At 41.7% G+C, this 20,183-nt stretch overlaps 1 protein-coding gene and 2 non-coding genes across 52 annotated transcripts in view; all 3 read left to right on the plus strand.

Annotated features, from left to right (window-relative positions):
• The window catches only part of LOC105868796 (uncharacterized), a 253,234-nt gene that overhangs the window by 53,241 nt on the left and 179,810 nt on the right, over window positions 1–20,183 (plus strand). For 42 of the 50 annotated variants that reach the window (XM_076004850.1, XM_076004848.1, XM_076004872.1 and 39 more), the window contains one exon: window positions 197–19,258. The gene's annotated coding sequence lies outside the window, so the exon portion shown is untranslated. The remainder of the gene's footprint in view (window positions 1–196; window positions 19,259–20,183) is intronic. The other 8 variants (XM_076004865.1, XM_076004856.1, XM_076004866.1 and 5 more) reach the window with 8 other exon arrangements.
• Window positions 3,839–3,905, plus strand: LOC142872264 (small nucleolar RNA SNORD109A). The gene has a single exon (XR_012920473.1). It is a non-coding gene; the product is annotated as a small nucleolar RNA SNORD109A (small nucleolar RNA).
• On the plus strand, window positions 18,770–18,836 carry LOC142872265 (small nucleolar RNA SNORD109A). Its single transcript, XR_012920474.1, has one exon. It is a non-coding gene; the product is annotated as a small nucleolar RNA SNORD109A (small nucleolar RNA).

The raw sequence follows: 20,183 nt of genomic DNA on the forward strand, positions 1-20,183 counted from the left end.
ACTCTGCCCTCTTTTTCTTAATTCCAATCACCCACATATTCAAGCTAGTCATACAGGGAAAGTGACTTTTCTCCTTTCTCCTGACCTTGAAGGGCTGAGTCTGATTTGGTGGGCTGGCAGGGGAGGCAATGGATGAGGCAATGCCGCAAGTCCCGGACTGGGAAACATCTTTTCTCTTTTTTCCCACTCCCCCAAGGGCAGAGTCTGCCCTGTCATAGGGGAAGATAACCCACCGGCCTGAGGAAAAGGCAAAGGCACTTCTTAGAGCTACCTGACCAAGACGTGAATACTCTCATTCCCCTACCTCTCCAAGGACGGGGATTATCAAGTTGGCATGTGGCCTAAATCCCTGGGAAGATGGAGAAGCCCTGCCCGAGACCACTGAGGGTCCCAGACCAGAAACAGACCTGCCACGCCACTCAGCCCCTGCCTTGGTGACGTCAGTCCCTTCTGCACAAAACCCCACACCGCCAAGGGTCTTCTTCAGCCCCGGCAGATCTTAGCCCAGACAGCAGATTCCCACTCCCTCCACAATTCCCGGGAATGGGGCTTCCCCTTTGGCTGGAGGCACCAGCTATCAGGCCACAGTAAAGAGGTAAAGATGGGTCTCAGCTTGATGGGCTGTCCTGATAAGCTGCTAGAACGGCCTTTCAGTTGCCAGCAAGGAGGTGAAATGAAGCGGAGGTGACAGTCTTGTGACACCTGTTTTGGGTGGAACAGTCTCTTTCTCCCCTCACACCGGGGGTGGAGTCAGACCCTTCAGAGCTAAGAATTTGGGACCAAGGCACAGGATGATATGGGTGGGAATGTCTGCCCATGTCACATCTGGAAAAGCAGCTTCCTCCACAACTCTGCCTTGCGAAGACGGGTTCTGCTGTCTATGCACAGAGCATCGGCAGCTGTGTGCTGTGGGGAAACAACCAAGTGCAATCTGGCAACATAGCCGCTAAAACCACCACTCTCGCCTTTCCTCCCCTTGAAACTCAGAGTCCAATGCAAGCTGCAGGAATGGGAAGGCCTGGGGTGGGGTAGGAGGAACAGACAGGTTTCTCTCCTTATTTCCCACTTCCAGAAGCCAGACCCATTCACCAGTCTGGAGTGTGGAGGAGGTCTGAGAGTGCTTCCAGAGCAACCCTGCATAGCATCGCTTAGCTACAGAGTGGCGGTGGCCCACTCTCCCAGCACCAGCGTGGAAGGTGCCTGCAGGGCCAAAACCTGGCTGGGTTTGGTGGGCTGTCTCCAAACCGCCGCTGAGCCCACTACTTCGCCAACTAACAGAGGCGCAATGGTTTAGGTGCAGAGATCTGCACTCTCTAGCTAACCTTCACCAGCGAAAACCTCATCAATATCCAAGGGCAGAGCCTCCTTTAGGACAAACATCGCCCCCCCCCCTCGTCCCAGACCTGGTCCTGGAGCATTCTGAGGTGAGATGGCAGACTCCATATTCGATCCTCAGGTATAGGGAATCCTCCACGGGGTTTGGACCCTCCAGTACCTGAAACTGAATTGGTAGAGCACTCAGGAGAGTTCCAAGTGTTCCCTGCTCCAATCTCCACTCCACACAGCTCGTCAGGATACACCTTCCCACCAACTTCAGGCACTTCCCTGCCTGCGTGGCTGTGGAGCTTGGTGAGGGGGCAGCATCTCCCTGGACAAGGCAGAACCAATGCCTCAGCTAGCTGGCCAGCCAGCCAATCCCCACAGTGGACGTGCTCCCTCGCTAATGTAGATTTCCGACTCCCCGGGTTTGCAGAAGATTATCCGATGCACCTCTTTCTTCACCGCCAATATTTTTCCCGTTTCCCGGTGATTCCCTGCAGACTTGCGAAGCTGACCCTGTGGAAGGGCAGTTCACTCCCGTGTGGTTGTCTGCTTTCTTCACTTCCCACTCTAAGAGCAGAGGGCCAGGAGGTCACCCCTTCCCCACCATTTTTCCCAGTCTGTCTATTTCTTAGTTTCAATCACTGGCTGTTAATATTTCTTACTGTTGCCAATGATAGTGGATTGAACCAAAGTAAGAAGATGTTGAAAAGTCAGCCAAATCAGAAAAATAACACAAGCATTCTTTCACTGGGAGACTTTACACAGCTTCTGAGGAGAAATGTATTTTGTGCAACAATAATGAAGACTGAATAAGAAAATACTCAGATATCTTGGTGCATTTGTATGCTAATGAAGGCAAGGATTCTTGAAGCACAATTGGCTATCATGGATGTGGACTATATAGAAATAAGATTACTCCCAGCCAGATAAAAACGAATCATGTGAGGTAATGATCCTATGAGTCTAATATGAACTTATATATTTGCTTTGGATAGGGACTATAAACCAATCGGATGGGAAAAAAATTTCACTTTGTATGTTTATGTCAGATACATCCTGACGTACTTTCATAGTCTTTTAAAGGATACAATCCAAGTTCACAGTTAACTCCTGATTTTTGTTTCCATCACACTGAGTAATATATCATCATTGACAACTGTACCACTGCAGTATCACTTCAAGTATTGCTCCAGACAGAACGGTCCTGGGAAGATTGTGGAGTTGCCATTATAGCCAGCTTCACTAGGGTCAAGTCAAATGACCACCTGTGCTGTGTCTGCTATAGGCTGAATGCAGGTGATAAAGTCTTAGGTGCAGTAGTGTGGTTTGAGGAAGTGGACTTGTCTGGATCAAGGATAAGCACAAGTACCAGAGGATGTTGAGGTGCAGCTGAGTGGCCATCTATTCCATCAGAAGAAGACAAATTTAAGAAGACCATTTGGGAACTGGTCCAAAGTATGTCTTCCTCAATGATATCACAATGCCACTATCATGCACCTTCCGTTTTCAGACCACAGAGTACATTCATAAAATCTTTTTGGTTGAATACAAATTTAGAGTTCTGCATTGAAGAAGTAACTGCTGTGCCACTTACTTGGATAGCTTGCTAGAGAGGAAATTGCAGGGTAAGGAATTCAGGGAGGAAACAAGAGAATAAATGAAATGACAAAGGTGACAAATGATCAACTGTGACGTTTATCACGGGGACTACGATGCTGGCATGTCTGAATGATACATACTTATAAAGAAAGCAATGTTGCACTTTACTTCTAATTAATTTGGCGCGTTGATGACCTCATTTATAATTTATCTGATGCCTTGTTACAGGTTCAAAATGAGAACAAGGTGTTGTACTTCAGGGAAGAGAGGTGAGCAACCACTTTGGTACTTTTCAAATTCTTTTGTGAATCTGTGGCTGGTGAAGTCAGAATGTCAAGGTCTACGTGTTCATTACTTCAGTGGCTTAAAGAGACTATTTTTTACAGGAGATATATTTCCCCATGGACGTTTTGACCCTGTTCAAGCAATCTTCTTTCTTGTTTCTTCCCTTTGTTTAAATCTCTGTTTGAAGTAACCCACGTAATTTTGTGAGTCGCGTACCTATTTCTCCTTTCGCCATTTTCTATTAAGAGAAGATAATCTTGTCGTAAAATTTAAGTGTCCTAAATATTGATTTTTTTATCTTTTTCTGGCACATTCAGAACATAGATGTTTGGATTCATATTTGTATTGTAATCATATCATATATTACTTCACTACATCACTTATTCCTTAAAGTTTCAGTTGATTTAAAAGTTCATTTGAATTATTCCAGCAGATTTTTATCTAATTTTATTAGAACAATCCAGGGTCATTTTCTTGATGCTATCTGTGTATATGAGACTTCCATTATGCAGATACGAAACCAAACATCTACGGTACATTTACTTGTCTTCCTTGGTAATGCATTAGATTAGCCTGCACACAATAAGCCTGGCTGTGGAAAATACTTAATTTGTTGGAAGGGTTATTGTCTGGATCGATGATGAGCAAAATTATCTGAGGACGGTGAACGACACATTGCAGATGTCAATCTGAGTTCCAGACGAGTGGCCCTCTAGTAAGACAAGTGAGACTCTCCGTGCCTGGCTTATTTGGTAGCTTCTCAGTGACAGCATAATACCACTGGGAGCATGTGTGTTTTTTCTCTTTGTTCGTGACATATTTCCTTGACATGAGGAAATTTAAAAGATTGCATTAGGAAAGGCCAAGCAACTGTCATGTGTACTGAAAATCTCATCGGTGTGTTAACACCAATACTGAGGGAACACTATGCCTGTATTAAATAATGACAATAGAACCTGTCATTAAAACAGAAACTCTAGCACTTTGTTATTTTTACTGTTCAGTGTTTTCTAAGATTTTGTCTGTTTTTCTTTTCTTTTCTTCTTCTTCTTCTTTTTTTCCTGTCATGTTTTGGCGAGTTAGAAAGGCTGGAATGGGGTCCTCCTCTTTGGAGAATGGGGTGAGTAGCTAAACTAGTAACTCTTGAAGTTCATTTTGTTACGTGCTCTTTGCCAGGTCCTTAAGTCTCCGAGTTCATATTTTCAGGGGTTTATTTGATAATATTTTCATGATATGTCTTTTTCTCATTGAGACCCAAATTACCTACCTGCAAATTACCTACACGATTGAATCTTATCATATCTATTTTTTCTTTTAACTCTTTTCTGCTTTTATGGAAAAAAGTCGAGTTTAAGAGAATTTTTGGCAATCGGTCTTGGCTCAAAAAGTTATTATAGTGAAAGCAAATCATGATAAAATATTATCAGATTTTCTTCAGCTGCTTTATTTGTGGGGTTTAGAATTGAGACTCATGGTTCATAAGGTCTTCGTGGTCATACAGTGGTATAGTTCTGCTTCTAATTTAATAGTTGAGCCTTGACTTGTGTAAGTTTTCTTCTCATTTGTGCTACATGGGAAATCGTATATGAAATTCTGTTTTAAAATGTAGTAGCAATCTTTTTAAATTTTGTTTCATGTAGTTATTTTCTTGCATGATTTTTTTTTATTTATTAAAGATATTATGGGGGTACAAACATTTTGGTCACATGTAATGCGTTTGCCTCTCCCAAGCCAAGGCTACAAGTGTACCCCTCCCCCATGCAGTGTGTTCTGCTTCCATTAGTTGTGGGTTTACCCCTTAATGTCCCCGATCATCACCCAATGAGTATTACTACCAGGTGGACCTCTTAGCGTTGGTCAGTTACTAGTAATTTGATGGTGAGTATAGGTGTTGCCTGTTTTTCCATCCTTGTGATACTTCACTTCCAGGGATGGGCTCAATCTCTATCCTGGATAATATAAAAGGTGCGAATTCACCATTGTTTTGTAGTTGAGCAGTATTACATGGTATACATATGCCACATTTAATAATCCACACATGTGTTGATGGGCACTTGGGTTGTTTCCACATCTCTCTGCATGATGGTTTTGAAAGCACGTAAAATATGTGAGATAGAATCTAGCTGTTTCTGGATAGTTTCTTGAATTGTTGCTGGTATGGTTTTGGGTAATTTCTTGAATGCATGTAACATTTCCATATTGGTCTGTGTGTGGTTACTTGCTATATGGGGATCATGCAAATTAATTGAGTGATACAATTTTAGTCTGTGTACTTTTCTATGTGTATATTACACTTCAATAGAAAGTTTAATATGTCCCATTGAACTAGTCCAAATATTAGTTACTATACTTCTTAAGAATATTGCCAAGTAGGTTGTGTATTACTTGGTGTTTAACAATCGATGCCCTCATAATACGTCAAGTGTATTCTCTCCTTAATGCAGACATTTTAGCATATCATATCATGGAGAAGTTACCGATATATTTTTGAACACATTTACATATTTTTATTCATATGCTTAAATTCTTCACTTTTTTTTCTGTTATGAAAACAAGCTAAACAACTCCATGCCTTAAATGTTTCATACTTGTCCCCACGTGGTCATGTAGTCTGGCACTGGATTAATTCTTTATACTTTTTGGCAAGATCACTGAAAGTGACATATCTCTTCTTTTGCAGAGAGGGAATTAATGCCGTGCTGCCCTAATGCCTTCCCGTTCCATGTGCTATATAACGGAACATAAAAGCAAATATAGTCATTAACATTTATTGCGATTATTTTCACACCACACACAAAGATGTTGCTCATAGATCTTAAGAGAATAGAGGCCCACAAGCATTGCACAGTAGAAAAATTTGAGGTAACATCGATGAAGTTAGATGGGGTATAAAGCCAAAATTCAGAACAATGGACTGCTTGCTTAAGGATTTCCTTGGAGGTTACATAGCATACAACTAGTAAATCCAAATATATTTTACCTTTTGAGACCCTGACACACTAAAACCAGAATGTGTTTTAGCTCTTAATACTGATTTCTGAATTTTCTCTTCTTTTGCTTAATATACAGAAAACTTCCAGGCTTAAGTTGGTACCAAGTGTTATCAGTTCTTTGTAGAGAAGTGGAACACATTAGAAGAGTAGAAAATTACTTAAGACAGAGGTATATTTGACATTTCTTCTCTGCTTTCTACAAGTGATGTATTTAATCATTTACCCTATTACAGAAATTAAATTTTCCATGCTAACCCAAGGATCCATCAATTCATCTGTCTTTACATCTATGATCTATCTATCATACCAGGCTCATTTTTCATGAGGAGATAGTGGTTTGACATATGACATTGTGATAGTTTTATATATTTGCAATCTCCTGAGGTTTTATAGGTCTTAAGGTCTCCATGTCTAAAACTGTATATGTACCGATGCCCTCAGTGGATGTGAAGGATACCACATTTTCTTTAGCCATTTATTGTTTTCAGAATAATGGTGTTAACTTCTTTGCCATGGCAAGATATCATATATTTATAATCATTATATATTAGTCGTTATGCACTCATGCTTCTGTTTCTGTAGAAATCATTTCTAGAATGGCTAATGCTGGCAACTTAGGTCCATGAATTTTTCTTTAATGAGGCGTAGTCAAATCAACACCCAAATCTTCAGGTTACCATCATTTCACTACTGTATTAGAACGATGGGGTAAAGATACTTACGCCTCCTAGATATGTAAATAGAAAGAGCACTAAAATAATGATATTTGGGATTTTTTTTAACTTTCAATGTTTTTATTAATGATTTTAAATTGGCAAAATGAGAAATTTGTAAAAATCCAGTAGGTAAAAATGAGTTGTCACTATGTCTTCACTATCATCAGATTTTGAATCAAAAGTGTAATGTTTTATATCTAAAACAAGAAGCAGTCCCATTAATCTAAGTATGCACCTAAACTGTAGACAGAGTTTTCTCCTTTAACACTAGCTTGTTTATGCCAGCAGCGAAGAAGCCTGGAGAGCGAGTGGTGATTAAATTGCAAAAGCAGTCTTCCACAGCTTGTTGGGAAATCAATACTTTTCCTTGCAAGAAATGTTCCAACGCCAGGAAGAATTGGTAGTCAGTTGTTGCAAGGTCTGGTGAATACGGTGGATGACAGAGAGTTTCCAAGTCCAGCTGCTATAGTTTGAACAGTATTGTTTGTGCAACATGTGGTCGAGGGTTGTCTTGTGCAACTAGTGCAACCTCTGTAGAAGCCAATATGGAGATACCGCAAAGCGATACAGGTAGATCTACCATTCAATGCAGCAATCCCATCCCCAAGCATCCTCCCAAAAGAACAAAAGACACTCCATAAAAAAGACATCTGCACTCGAACGTCCGTAGCAGCCCAACTCACAGCTGCAAAGACGAGGGCACAACGCAAGTGCCCATCAACACACGAGTGGATTAACAAAACGTGGCACATGTACACGATGGAGTACTATTCAACCATAAGAAATAATGGCGATGTAGCACCTCCTGTGTTCTCCTAGATAGAGCTGGAACCCATCCTACTCAGTGAAGTATCCCAAGAATGGAAAAATAAGCACCACATATACTCTCCAGAAAACTGGCACTAACTGATCAACACCTAAGTGGACATATAGGAATAATATTTATCGGGCATCGGGCAGGTGCGAAAGGGGAGGAGGAAATGTTTATATACATACGTAATGAGTGTGATGCACACCATCTGGGGGATGGTCACGCTTGGAGCTCTCACACCGGGGGGCGGGGGGAATGGGATGAAAGGCAACACACATAACCTAAACATTTGTACCCCCGTAATATCCTCAAATAATAAAAAACGAGGAATGGCCTGTCTCTATGGCCCCTCTTGGAGCTTAATGGCAAGCATGCTCATTATTTCATCCTATTGGTTGCAGTAGACAGCCACTGGACTGACCAAGTTTCAGGGAGTTGTAGCAGATAATACCAGCACTGGACCACCAAATATAAACTCTTAATTTTGGAGGGTGAATATTATATTTGGGACTGTGTTTTGGCGCTCCATCTTTACCCAACCATTGTGCCAAATGCTTGCAATTGTCAATAACAATCCGTTTTTCATCACAGGCAACAATAGAGTGCGGAAATGGTTCGCCTTCCTGTAGTGACAGTAAAGAGGCAAGCTTGGAGATGATTTCTCTTGTGATACTCTAACTCATGCAAACCCACCTATCCAACTTCTTTGCCTTGCCAAGTTGTTTCAAATGGTCCAATATTGTTGGAATAGTGACGTCAAACTTTGCTGCTAATTCACAGGTAGGTTGAGATGGATTCACTTCTGCTACAGCTTTCAGCTGTTCTTATCCATGTTGATATCAGGTCATTTATGTGGCTCATTTTCAAGACTAAAATGACCACAACGGAACTTCTTAAACCATGGACGTACTGCGTGTTCACTGGCCACATCCTTCCCAAACATTTCATTGATATTTCAAGCTGTCTGCACTGCATTTGTTCCACAACAGAACACATACCTAAAAATAACATGAATTTTTGACTTATCCATGCTTTCAGAAAAAATTGCTCTAAAAATGTGAAAGGTAATCACAAGCCAAAATGTGCAACTGAAAGAATGAGGATGTACCTTCACAATAAAAAGAAGTGCCAAACGGAACGTCAGAGATATCAACTGTCACTCTTAGTACTTAAGGACATGAGACATTTCATACTTAATAATTTTGGAATTACGCCACACTGAAGATCAGAAAGTGAGCGGCAAATAACGATAAAACTCTACGTTAACACAAAGACCATTTTTCCCATTTAGATGAATTGGATTGGCTCTATATAAAGTTTATGTACATAATTCATATTTACCTTAAAACATACACCTTAAAACCTTAAAACGTACACAGAATCTTTTATTATTTTCTAATATTTATTTATTCTTTGTTCTTTCTTTTCTTCTTTGGTTAGGTTTTATATCTTTGCCTCTCCCAAGCAAGGGTTAGAGGTATGCCCTTTGCCTCCACAATGCTCACCACATCCCTCAGATGTGGGTCTATCCCCGTAACCCCCGAATCCCTGACGACCACCACCACCATTTGAGCACCTTAATAATGTTGATCAGTCAGGAGCAATTTGATGGCGAACGCATGCGGAGCCCATTGTTCTGATCTTGTGTCACCTCACATTGGGTAATGGGCTTAATCTAGGATATATAAGCGGTGCTAGCTCACTGCCGTTCGTTAGAAGAATTGAGTAATATTCCATTGTGAACATATACCAAGTTTAAATAATCCACTCATGAACCGACAGGCACTTGGGCTGTCTCCACGTCCCTGCAACAGTGCATTGCACTGCCACAAACACTCGCGTGCAGATATCTTTATAATAGAATGTCTTATGTTCTTTTGGGTAGATGCCCAACAATCCTACTGCTGGGTCGAATGGTATTTCCATTTGTACCACTTTGAGGTATCTCCAAATTCCTTTCCACAAAGGCCGCGCTAATTTTCAGTCCCACCAGCAATGTAAGAGTGTTCCCGTCTCTCCACATCCTCGCCAGCATTTGTTGTTTTGGGATTTCTTGATACAGGCCAATCACCCTGTGGTTAGGTGATATCTCATGGTGTTTTTGATTTGCATGTCTCTAATGATTAGAGGCGTGGAGCATTTTTTTAAATATGTTTGCAGGCCATTATTCTGTCTTCTTTTGAAAAGTTTCTGTTCATCTCCATTGCCCATTTCTTGACGGGATTGTTTGATTTTTTTCTTGTTAATTCTTTTGCGTTCTAGATGGATCCTAGATTTATCAGACCTTTACTGGAATTGTAGACAGCAAATATTTTCTCCCATTCTGTAGGTTGTCTATTTGCTCCAGTGATAGTTTCCTTGTCTGTGCAGCTTTCTATTTTGATCAGGTCCCATTTGTTTATTTTTGTTGCTGCGGTGATTGCTTTGGGGGTGTTCCTCGAGAATTCTTTGCCTAGGCCAATGTCTGAAAGGGTTTTCCCAACATCTTCTTCTAGGATTCTTAAGTGCCTTAGGTTTAAGTCTGTTATCCGTCTTGAGTGGATTTTTGTGAGAGGTGAGAGCTAGGGATCCTGATTCATTCCTCTGCATTTTCCCCAATGTATAATGTTTTCTGCTCTAGCAAAGATTAGGTTACCATATGCAGATGGTTTCATCTCTAGAATCTCAGTCCCATTCCGAATATCGATGCTTCTGTTCTTGTGCCAGTGCCAGGATGCTTTCAGTATTATTGCTTTATAGTACAGCTCGAAGTCAGGAATTCTGATGCCTCCCAGTTTGTTCTTTGTACTTAAGATTGCTTTGGCTATACGAGGTTTTTTCTGGTTCCATACAAAGTGAAGAATTCTTTTTCCTGGATCTGTAACTAATGATGGTGGTACTTTGATGGGGATTGCATTTATTCTGTAGATCTCTTTAGGTAATATTGACCTTTTAACAATATTGGTTCTACCGATCCATGAACAAGGTAGATTTTTCCACTTGTTTACATCTTCTACAAATTCTTTTCTTAGCGTTTCATAGTCCTCCTTGTATAAGTCTTTCATCAAACATATTCCTAGATATTTAATTTTCTTTGAGGCTATAGTAAAAGGTATTGCATTTTTGATTTGAGTTTCAACTTGACAGTTCCTGGCATATATGAATGCCTCTAATTTCTGTATATAGATTTTGTAACCTGAGACTTTACCAAATTCATTTGTCAAACCTAGGAGTCTCTTGGACGAATCCATGGGGTGTTCTGGGTATAATATCGTATCATCGGCAAAGAGCGAGAGTTTGATCTCATCTGCCCCCACTTGGATGCCCTTAATATCCCTGTCTTGCCTGATTGCTATAGCGAGGACTTCAAGCATTATGTTGAATAGAAGAGGCGATAGTGGGCATCCTTGTCTAGTTCCAGTTCGAAGTGGGAATGGTTTCATTTTTTCCCCACTCAGAATGATATTGGCCGTGGGTTTGTCATAAACGCATTTGATAATTTTAAGGTGTGAGCCACCTACACCTATTTTGTTAAGAGTCTTTATCGTAAAGGTGTGTTGGGCTTTCTCAAATACATTTTCTGCATCTATTGAGGGAATCATACGGTCGTCGTTCTTGTTTTTATCTATGAGGTGAATTGCATTTATAGACTTACATATCTTGAACCAGCGTTGCCTCCCTGGAATAAAGCCCACCTGGTCATGGTAAATTATTTTTTTGATGTGCTGGCGACTTGTGTTTGCTAAAATTTTGTTCAGGAATTTTGCATCTATATTCATGAGGGATATTGCTCTGTAATATTCTCTTTTTATTGCGTCCTCTCCTAGTTTTGGTATCAAGGAGATATAGGATTTGTAGAATGAGTTAGGAAGGATACCATCATTCCCAATGTTGTGAAATAATTTCTGTAGTATAGTTATGAGTTCACCTTCGTATGTTTGGTAAAACTCTGATGTGTAGCGATCTAGTCCGGGCCTTGTCTGTTTGGGGAGGTTACTAATTACTGCTCCAATTTGTGAGCTTGACATCGGTCTCTTCTGAAATTCTGTTACCTCCTGGGTGAACTTAGGAAAGTTGTAAGAATGCAGGAATTTGTCCATTTCCTCCTCCTCATTATGTAGTTTTGGGGCATATAAGATTTCATAGTAGTCAAACGTAATGTTTTGTATTTCTGTGGTATCTGTTGTGCCTGCTCCTTTTTCATTTCTTATTGAGTTTACCAGAGTCCCTGCTCATTGAGTTCTTGTCAATCTAGCAGGAGGGCTATCAGTTTTGTCTATCTTTTAAAAAAGCCAGCTTCTGGTTTTGTTGATCTTACGTATAATTCTCTTGTTCTCAATTTCATTTAGTTCTGCTTTGACCTTAGTTATTTCTTTTCTTCTACTAGGATTGGACTAGGTTTGCTCTTCTGTTTTCCCATTCCTCGAGCCTATTAATTTGGTTCTCAGTACATAGGCTTTTTTTTTTTTTATGTGAGCATTTATTGCCATTAGTGTTCCACTCAGAGATGCTTTTGCTGTATCCCACAGGTTTTGGCAACATGTGTCTCTGTCGTCATTTTGTTTGGAGAAACTCTGATTTGCACGTGAATTTCCTCCTTGGAATAATAATTCTTCAATAACAGATTGCTTAGTTTCCAAGACTTTGTGAAGCGTCGAGTGTTTCTATAGCAATTGAACTCTAATTTTATACCACTATGGTCAGAGAAGACACATGGTATAATTTCTATTTTCTTGAATTTTTTGAGGTCTGATCTGTGGCCTCGTATGTGATCAATTTTGGAAAAGGAACTTGGGCTGCTGAAAAGAATGTAAACTCAACGTTATTTGGGTGGAATGTTCTGCAGAGATCTGTCAGAACGTTTTGTTCAAGAGCTCTGTTTAAGCCCACTGTTTCTTTGCTTATTTTCTGTTTGGAGGACCTATCCAGTTCATTCAGTGGAGCGTTGAAGTCCCCTGCTAATAGGGCAGTATTTATAAACATGCTATTTAGATCAGACAAGGCTTGTTTTGTGTAATTGGGTGCTCCTGCATTGGGTGCACAAAAATTAAGGATGGTTAAGTCTTCTTGTTGGATCTTCCCTTTCGCATTATAAAGTGGCCGTCTTTATCCTTTTTTACTCTTGCTGTTTTAAAGCTTATGTTATCCGCAAATAGTATAGCTACCCCTGCTTTCTTTTGACTTCCGTTTGCCTGGAGGATAGTTTTCCATCCCTTGACCTTCGGCCAGAAGGCATCTTTGTGGGTTAGATGTGTTTCCTGTAGACTGCAGATACTAGGCTTGTGGACTTTTATTCATTCTGGCAGTTTATGCCTCTTCAGAGGACAGTTGAAGCCATTTACTTTTATTGACAGGATTAAAATTGGAGGAAGATTTCCATTCATATTGTTGGGTGAAGTCTTGTCGCTTTGTCTTACTCCTTGAGCCATCGTGCGGTTCAAGTTCTAGCCTTTACGTCTTTGAAGATTTTACTTTGAGGAGTGTCGATTGCCCAGTTCGGGGTATGCGGCAAGTCTGAGAACCTCCTGTAGGGCTGGTCTGGTCTTTGCAAATTCCTTCAGTGATTGCTTGTCTAAGAAGGTCTGTATTTCTCCCTCATAGATGAAACTTAATTTTGCTGGATAAAGAGTTTAAGTTGGGCTTTATTCTGTTTTAGAAGATTAAGGATAGGCACCCAATCCGTCCTTGCATGTAAGGTTTCAGATGAGAAGTCTGCTGTTAGTCTGATAGGCTTTCCTTTATCAATTACTTGTTGTTTTCCTCTTGCTGCATGGAGGATTGCTTCTTTCACGTTTACTGTGGTCAGCCTAATGACCACGTGACGAGGTGATTGCCTTTTCACGTTGAGTCTCCCAGGAGTTCTGCGTGCTTCTTGTATTTGAATATCAAGATTTCTGGCCAGGCCTGGCATATTTTCCTCCAGTATTCCGTGAAATAAGGTTTCCAGCCCTAGTGAATATTCCTCTTCCCCTTCCGGAATCCTGACCAATCTGAGATGCGGCTTTTTACATAATCCCACACTTCTTGTAAGCGCTGGTCCCATCTTCTGTTTCTGTGTTCCCTTTCTCCCTCTGATTTGTACAGTGCATCGGCATAATCTTCCAGCTCTGAGAGTCTTTCCGCTGCATGATCCATCCTGTTCTTCAGGCTTTCCACTGTATTCTGGAGTTCCTTGAATGTTTCGTCCATTGCCAGGATTTCTGATTGTGTTTTCTGCATTATTTCAATTTCGTTGGAGAACTTTTAATTCATTTCCTGAATTGTTCTTGTGGTTTCTCTATGTTGGGGGGTTCTATTTTCTCTTCAATTACGTTGAGTTTTCCTACAAACTGTATTTGGAATTCTTCCTCCAACCCTTTCATCACATCATGTACGTTGGTGTCAGTTGATGGAGATCGAGTGTTTTCTTTTAGAGGTGATTTTCTCTCTGATCCTTCATGTTTCTTGTGATCTTTTGCTGGTCCTTTCTCATCTGGGTGCTTTTTAGAGGACCGGAGGTGCTGGGACTAGATTAGGAACTAAATTCTGTGATGTCAAAGGAATGATCCCTGGCAGAGCTGTGGATATGTGCTCTGGTCCTGTGTCATCTTAGAGGAGTTCGAGCCTATTCAGTTATCTCTGACCTAAGGTCTTCACTTTCTGTCTAAAGCGCTTAGTGTGTTTGGGCCCCTTGCTTAGACACAAAGGGGTTAGCTCACTCTTGTGAGAGCGAGTCTGCTATCAACCACAGAGTTGAAGTGGGAGGCACTATGCTAGGCTCTGAGTTCACTCTTTCTTGTGTTACCTGTGGTTTGCGAGAAGGAGTCAATTATCAAGGTATTCCAAGTCCTCCGTATGGCGCTCTAAGCTTCCTAATAGGATGTACAGGTATCCCAGTCTTTAGGAGATGTCCTGCCACTCCCAAGGGTTCCTAGAGTCCTGTTCGCACTTTAGGAGGGCTGAGAGGAGCATCAGGTATCAGTGAGCCTAAGAGAGATACTTCAGAGGTTGCTGGATGTGTATCTACGGGGGAGCTGTTGATATGTCATTCAGAGATCTTTCGTCACACTTTTGCAGGAGCATCTGCTGGGGGGGAGTCAATTGCTGCAAATGCTAAAGAAGATGGTCAAGATTTTCCTTCCTGAACCACAGGCCTGTACGTTGGCAGCAGTCTTGGTGCCAAAGGTAAGCCCTTGTGTTTCAAACTCATCAGATGTTCAAAAGGAGCCAGCTGTATGTAGACATGACTCTGCCCTCTTTTTCTTAATTCCAATCACCCACATATTCAAGCTAGTCATACAGGGAAAGTGACTTTTCTCCTTTCTCCTGACCTTGAAGGGCTGAGTCTGATTTGGTGGGCTGGCAGGGGAGGCAATGGATGAGGCAATGCCGCAAGTCCCGGACTGGGAAACATCTTTTCTCTTTTTCCCCACTCCCCCAAGGGCAGAGTCTGCCCTGTCATAGGGGAAGATAACCCACCGGCCTGAGGAAAAGGCAAAGGCACTTCTTAGAGCTACCTGACCAAGACGTGAATACTCTCATTCCCCTACCTCTCCAAGGACGGGGATTATCAAGTTGGCATGTGGCCTAAATCCCTGGGAAGATGGAGAAGCCCTGCCCGAGACCACTGAGGGTCCCAGACCAGAAACAGACCTGCCACGCCACTCAGCCCCTGCCTTGGTGACGTCAGTCCCTTCTGCACAAAACCCCACACCGCCAAGGGTCTTCTTCAGCCCCGGCAGATCTTAGCCCAGACAGCAGATTCCCACTCCCTCCACAATTCCCGGGAATGGGGCTTCCCCTTTGGCTGGAGGCACCAGCTATCAGGCCACAGTAAAGAGGTAAAGATGGGTCTCAGCTTGATGGGCTGTCCTGATAAGCTGCTAGAACGGCCTTTCAGTTGCCAGCAAGGAGGTGAAATGAAGCGGAGGTGACAGTCTTGTGACACCTGTTTTGGGTGGAACAGTCTCTTTCTCCCCTCACACCGGGGGTGGAGTCAGACCCTTCAGAGCTAAGAATTTGGGACCAAGGCACAGGATGATATGGGTGGGAATGTCTGCCCATGTCACATCTGGAAAAGCAGCTTCCTCCACAACTCTGCCTTGCGAAGACGGGTTCTGCTGTCTATGCACAGAGCATCGGCAGCTGTGTGCTGTGGGGAAACAACCAAGTGCAATCTGGCAACATAGCCGCTAAAACCACCACTCTCGCCTTTCCTCCCCTTGAAACTCAGAGTCCAATGCAAGCTGCAGGAATGGGAAGGCCTGGGGTGGGGTAGGAGGAACAGACAGGTTTCTCTCCTTATTTCCCACTTCCAGAAGCCAGACCCATTCACCAGTCTGGAGTGTGGAGGAGGTCTGAGAGTGCTTCCAGAGCAACCCTGCATAGCATCGCTTAGCTACAGAGTGGCGGTGGCCCACTCTCCCAGCACCAGCGTGGAAGGTGCCTGCAGGGCCAAAACCTGGCTGGGTTTGGTGGGCTGTCTCCAAACCGCCGCTGAGCCCACTACTTCGCCAACTAACAGAGGCGCAATGGTTTAGGTGCAGAGATCTGCACTCTCTAGCTAACCTTCACCAGCGAAAACCTCATCAATATCCAAGGGCAGAGCCTCCTTTAGGACAAACATCGCCCCCCCCCCTCGTCCCAGACCTGGTCCTGGAGCATTCTGAGGTGAGATGGCAGACTCCATATTCGATCCTCAGGTATAGGGAATCCTCCACGGGGTTTGGACCCTCCAGTACCTGAAACTGAATTGGTAGAGCACTCAGGAGAGTTCCAAGTGTTCCCTGCTCCAATCTCCACTCCACACAGCTCGTCAGGATACACCTTCCCACCAACTTCAGGCACTTCCCTGCCTGCGTGGCTGTGGAGTTTGGTGAGGGGGCAGCATCTCCCTGGACAAGGCAGAACCAATGCCTCAGCTAGCTGGCCAGCCAGCCAATCCCCACAGTGGACGTGCTCCCTCGCTAATGTAGATTTCCGACTCCCCGGGTTTGCAGAAGATTATCCGATGCACCTCTTTCTTCACCGCCAATATTTTTCCCGTTTCCCGGTGATTCCCTGCAGACTTGTGAAGCTGACCCTGTGGAAGGGCAGTTCACTCCCGTGTGGTTGTCTGCTTTCTTCACTTCCCACTCTAAGAGCAGAGGGCCAGGAGGTCACCCCTTCCCCACCATTTTTCCCAGTCTGTCTATTTCTTAGTTTCAATCACTGGCTGTTAATATTTCTTACTGTTGCCAATGATAGTGGATTGAACCAAAGTAAGAAGATGTTGAAAAGTCAGCCAAATCAGAAAAATAACACAAGCATTCTTTCACTGGGAGACTTTACACAGCTTCTGAGGAGAAATGTATTTTGTGCAACAATAATGAAGACTGAATAAGAAAATACTCAGATATCTTGGTGCATTTGTATGCTAATGAAGGCAAGGATTCTTGAAGCACAATTGGCTATCATGGATGTGGACTATATAGAAATAAGATTACTCCCAGCCAGATAAAAACGAATCATGTGAGGTAATGATCCTATGAGTCTAATATGAACTTATATATTTGCTTTGGATAGGGACTATAAACCAATCGGATGGGAAAAAAATTTCACTTTGTATGTTTATGTCAGATACATCCTGACGTACTTTCATAGTCTTTTAAAGGATACAATCCAAGTTCACAGTTAACTCCTGATTTTTGTTTCCATCACACTGAGTAATATATCATCATTGACAACTGTACCACTGCAGTATCACTTCAAGTATTGCTCCAGACAGAACGGTCCTGGGAAGATTGTGGAGTTGCCATTATAGCCAGCTTCACTAGGGTCAAGTCAAATGACCACCTGTGCTGTGTCTGCTATAGGCTGAATGCAGGTGATAAAGTCTTAGGTGCAGTAGTGTGGTTTGAGGAAGTGGACTTGTCTGGATCAAGGATAAGCACAAGTACCAGAGGATGTTGAGGTGCAGCTGAGTGGCCATCTATTCCATCAGAAGAAGACAAATTTAAGAAGACCATTTGGGAACTGGTCCAAAGTATGTCTTCCTCAATGATATCACAATGCCACTATCATGCACCTTCCGTTTTCAGACCACAGAGTACATTCATAAAATCTTTTTGGTTGAATACAAATTTAGAGTTCTGCATTGAAGAAGTAACTGCTGTGCCACTTACTTGGATAGCTTGCTAGAGAGGAAATTGCAGGGTAAGGAATTCAGGGAGGAAACAAGAGAATAAATGAAATGACAAAGGTGACAAATGATCAACTGTGACGTTTATCACGGGGACTACGATGCTGGCATGTCTGAATGATACATACTTATAAAGAAAGCAATGTTGCACTTTACTTCTAATTAATTTGGCGCGTTGATGACCTCATTTATAATTTATCTGATGCCTTGTTACAGGTTCAAAATGAGAACAAGGTGTTGTACTTCAGGGAAGAGAGGTGAGCAACCACTTTGGTACTTTTCAAATTCTTTTGTGAATCTGTGGCTGGTGAAGTCAGAATGTCAAGGTCTACGTGTTCATTACTTCAGTGGCTTAAAGAGACTATTTTTTACAGGAGATATATTTCCCCATGGACGTTTTGACCCTGTTCAAGCAATCTTCTTTCTTGTTTCTTCCCTTTGTTTAAATCTCTGTTTGAAGTAACCCACGTAATTTTGTGAGTCGCGTACCTATTTCTCCTTTCGCCATTTTCTATTAAGAGAAGATAATCTTGTCGTAAAATTTAAGTGTCCTAAATATTGATTTTTTTATCTTTTTCTGGCACATTCAGAACATAGATGTTTGGATTCATATTTGTATTGTAATCATATCATATATTACTTCACTACATCACTTATTCCTTAAAGTTTCAGTTGATTTAAAAGTTCATTTAAATTATTCCAGCAGATTTTTATCTAATTTTATTAGAACAATCCAGGGTCATTTTCTTGATGCTATCTGTGTATATGAGACTTCCATTATGCAGATACGAAACCAAACATCTACGGTACATTTACTTGTCTTCCTTGGTAATGCATTAGATTAGCCTGCACACAATAAGCCTGGCTGTGGAAAATACTTAATTTGTTGGAAGGGTTATTGTCTGGATCGATGATGAGCAAAATTATCTGAGGACGGTGAACGACACATTGCAGATGTCAATCTGAGTTCCAGACGAGTGGCCCTCTAGTAAGACAAGTGAGACTCTCCGTGCCTGGCTTATTTGGTAGCTTCTCAGTGACAGCATAATACCACTGGGAGCATGTGTGTTTTTTCTCTTTGTTCGTGACATATTTCCTTGACATGAGGAAATTTAAAAGATTGCATTAGGAAAGGCCAAGCAACTGTCATGTGTACTGAAAATCTCATCGGTGTGTTAACACCAATACTGAGGGAACACTATGCCTGTATTAAATAATGACAATAGAACCTGTCATTAAAACAGAAACTCTAGCACTTTGTTATTTTTACTGTTCAGTGTTTTCTAAGATTTTGTCTGTTTTTCTTTTCTTTTCTTCTTCTTCTTCTTTTTTTCCTGTCATGTTTTGGCGAGTTAGAAAGGCTGGAATGGGGTCCTCCTCTTTGGAGAATGGGGTGAGTAGCTAAACTAGTAACTCTTGAAGTTCATTTTGTTACGTGCTCTTTGCCAGGTCCTTAAGTCTCCGAGTTCATATTTTCAGGGGTTTATTTGATAATATTTTCATGATATGTCTTTTTCTCATTGAGACCCAAATTACCTACCTGCAAATTACCTACACGATTGAATCTTATCATATCTATTTTTTCTTTTAACTCTTTTCTGCTTTTATGGAAAAAAGTCGAGTTTAAGAGAATTTTTGGCAATCGGTCTTGGCTCAAAAAGTTATTATAGTGAAAGCAAATCATGATAAAATATTATCAGATTTTCTTCAGCTGCTTTATTTGTGGGGTTTAGAATTGAGACTCATGGTTCATAAGGTCTTCGTGGTCATACAGGGGTATAGTTCTGCTTCTAATTTAATAGTTGAGCCTTGACTTGTGTAAGTTTTCTTCTCATTTGTGCTACATGGGAAATCGTATATGAAATTCTGTTTTAAAATGTAGTAGCAATCTTTTTAAATTTTGTTTCATGTAGTTATTTTCTTGCATGATTTTTTTTTATTTATAAAGATATTATGGGGGTACAAACATTTTGGTCACATGTAATGCGTTTGCCTCTCCCAAGCCAAGGCTACAAGTGTACCCCTCCCCCATGCAGTGTGTTCTGCTTCCATTAGTTGTGGGTTTACCCCTTAATGTCCCCGATCATCACCCAATGAGTATTACTACCAGGTGGACCTCTTAGCGTTGGTCAGTTACTAGTAATTTGATGGTGAGTATAGGTGTTGCCTGTTTTTCCATCCTTGTGATACTTCACTTCCAGGGATGGGCTCAATCTCTATCCTGGATAATATAAAAGGTGCGAATTCACCATTGTTTTGTAGTTGAGCAGTATTACATGGTATACATATGCCACATTTAATAATCCACACATGTGTTG

This window comes from Microcebus murinus, chromosome 7 (genome assembly GCF_040939455.1).
Source record: "Microcebus murinus isolate Inina chromosome 7, M.murinus_Inina_mat1.0, whole genome shotgun sequence".
Classification (NCBI taxonomy): domain Eukaryota; kingdom Metazoa; phylum Chordata; class Mammalia; order Primates; family Cheirogaleidae; genus Microcebus; species Microcebus murinus.